At 48.2% G+C, this 2,599-nt stretch overlaps 1 long non-coding RNA gene across 1 annotated transcript; it reads right to left on the bottom strand.

Moving 5' to 3' along the window:
- LOC121918369 lies at nt 1–2,155 on the bottom strand. Its single transcript, XR_006101216.1, has 3 exons — nt 1,623–2,155; nt 1,254–1,490; nt 1–69 (listed from the first exon to the last, which is right to left on the bottom strand). It is a non-coding gene; the product is annotated as an uncharacterized LOC121918369 (long non-coding RNA).
- Between the last annotated feature and the right edge of the window lie 444 nt (nt 2,156–2,599).

Raw genomic sequence — 2,599 nt, 5'->3', positions numbered from 1 at the left:
AGAGCAATCCCCGACCCCAGCACTCACAGCCGGAAGTTCAGCACGGCTCCTGCATTGGCCAGCAGTGTCCTGTCAAGAGAGAGAGAAAAATGAATTAATAAATGAAAGAGGCTGCTGAGCTTCTTCTCCTCCTTTCCACCCTTTGCCCCAAAGGAAAGCACAATGGAGCCTTTTTCCTTTTCTTTTTTTAATATAAATTTTATTTACATTGAAAAATACATATACATTCTACATACAACAAATAAAACTTGCTCACAAATACATAACAAATTTGTTTTCTCTATTAATAATTTTTCAGTCTTATCAAAATACTTCCTTATCACTGTCGATTTCAGTGTTTCTCTCCAATCTTATAGATAATTTAAGGTTAGTCTTTCAATGACAACTAATAGATCCCCCACACTTCTTCTTCTTCTTAAATTTATCTAACTTATTGTATCAATTACACTCCATGTTTGTCGGTTTGATATTTGCAGCTTTGATGGATTTGATTAATATGTTCTCTCTAGGGATCTCTAGGTCCTCCAGTGCAACTCTATGGTCAACGTTTAACTAAAAGTTGCACCAAAGACCTAGAGATTATTCCTAGAGAGGTGTCCTCTCAAGTGAAAAGAGTGTTTATGTTATCTGCAGCTCTTCCGTCTTCAGGGGGGTCTTGTGTCCCTGGCCCTCGCCAATAATAATAATAATAATAGCAATACTGTAATATGATTTATTTACATTCTGCCTTTTCCTGAAGAAATCGAGGTGGGTGACAATTCTGGGAGTTGCAGGATATTATGGAGGAATAAGTGTAGATGTAATTTAGTTTAATTTTCTTCCCATACTCCTTTAGACAGTTCCAATCTTCTTCAATCTCTTTCTTAGATCTATTTCTCATCATGGCAATCAATGTATATATATATCCATAGCCTCTTAATCCCATTAACCACTCCTCTCCAGATGGGATCTGGGGGCAATGGAGTCCCTTTCTGGGGGGAACGACTGCAGCTCCAAGTATCCCCTGCCAGTCCCGCTCCCTCCTTCCCTGGGAAGCACAGCGGAGCCAATCTGGAGCGGGGAGGCGTGGAAAGACTGCATCTCCCCGAATCCACAGCCAGCTCCCCAGAGTCCCTCCCTCCCTCCCTCTCCTGAGCCCCTGGGGATGCTGGGAGGCGCACTCCTCGGGCGCTTAGGCAGAAGAAGCCCGGCACTCAGTAGCTGCCTTCCTCTTCCCCCCACAAACAGGTTGCTTAACAACTCAGGCCCCTCACCCGAACAATAATAAGTCTCCCAACATCCTGCCGCCACTTCTGCCGGAAGCGGAAGTGTTTCAGTGTCGTATAGAGCGCATGCGCTACTTCCCCGTTTTCTTCGCTCGCCGCCAGCGGAACGAGAGGCGTGGCCTAAGACGTCACAGACTCTGGTCACGCCCATCCTTCGCGCATGCTCAGTAGTGGCAGACGAAGCCGTTGCCCTTTTCCAGCCTCTGGGGCTCAGTAACTTTGTTACTGCGAATGAAAAGGAAGGAGACGGTTTTAAGGAAGGAGGGGGGGAGGCAGAAGGAAAGCAAATGTTCCCACGAACGCAGGACACGTGTTCACCTCCCTCCCTGCTAGAAACTGAGGGAGGGGCGGGTTTACCTGCGCCAGGTGTGTCTTGTTGTAAAGGCATAGAAGGGCTGCATCCACACTGGAGAAAAAGACCCGGTTTGGCACCGCTTTAACACTTTTCTGGCTCAAAGCTATGGAATTCTGGGAGTTGGAACTGATTGTGAGGCCCAGAGCGGAGACGGATGGGACGAGGATGGAGAACGAGGAGAGACTGAAGAGGATAGATTAGGATTGAAATGTTTTCCTCTGCTCAGGAGCAGACAGCTATAGTCCTGAAATGTATTTGGGGCAAGGAAGGGTTGCCCTGGGAGGCAGCAGCAGCAGCCCTGAAGGGGTTCCTGCTTGAAGTCGTTCAGCCAAATAAAAGGAAGCAATGCAGAGACATTTGGGAGACAGTCAAAGAAAACACGGGCACTAGAGATAACAGTTTGATTGATGGCTATCTTCCAGGAGGGACGGATGTTTGGGCATCCAATGAATAGAAAGGACTGTGTGTGTTTAGTTTAATTTATATCTAACCGACGAATGCAATTTGTCCTTTCTTTTGTAAGGGCTATAAAAGACCGAGTCCCTCGTCAATCAGGGCTCCTGAAATGTGGAAGCCCCCTCCCCCTCAGGCGCTGCAGCGAAAGGAACTCGTTTTCTTTCCGATCGTGCTCCTGGGTCTCCCTCGTTCTAAAGAAGTCTGCAGCAAGAGAAGGAGGAGGAGGAGGGAGAAGAAGAGGTGAACGGGGGTCTCTCCAGTCCCTCCGAGGCCGGAGGGGGCGCCGACGGGCTCCTAAGGGTGGAAGCAGGCGACCCTCCCTCTGGGAAGTGATGGGAGGGGGAGAAGAGAAGGGGCGGTGGGCAGGCTCCCCCCTTCCAGACCCTTCACCATTTTAGTCTCTCTCCTTTGGACACATGGCTCCAGTATTTCAATGTCCTTAAATTGTGCTACCCAGAACTAGACACAATATTCCAGGGGGGCCTGACCAGAGCAGAATACAGTGGCACTATTACTTCCCTTG

The sequence above is a fragment of the Sceloporus undulatus genome, unplaced genomic scaffold (genome assembly GCF_019175285.1).
Source record: "Sceloporus undulatus isolate JIND9_A2432 ecotype Alabama unplaced genomic scaffold, SceUnd_v1.1 scaffold_9636, whole genome shotgun sequence".
Classification (NCBI taxonomy): Eukaryota; Metazoa; Chordata; class Lepidosauria; order Squamata; family Phrynosomatidae; genus Sceloporus; species Sceloporus undulatus.
This window is presented reverse-complemented; position numbering and strand designations above follow the sequence as displayed.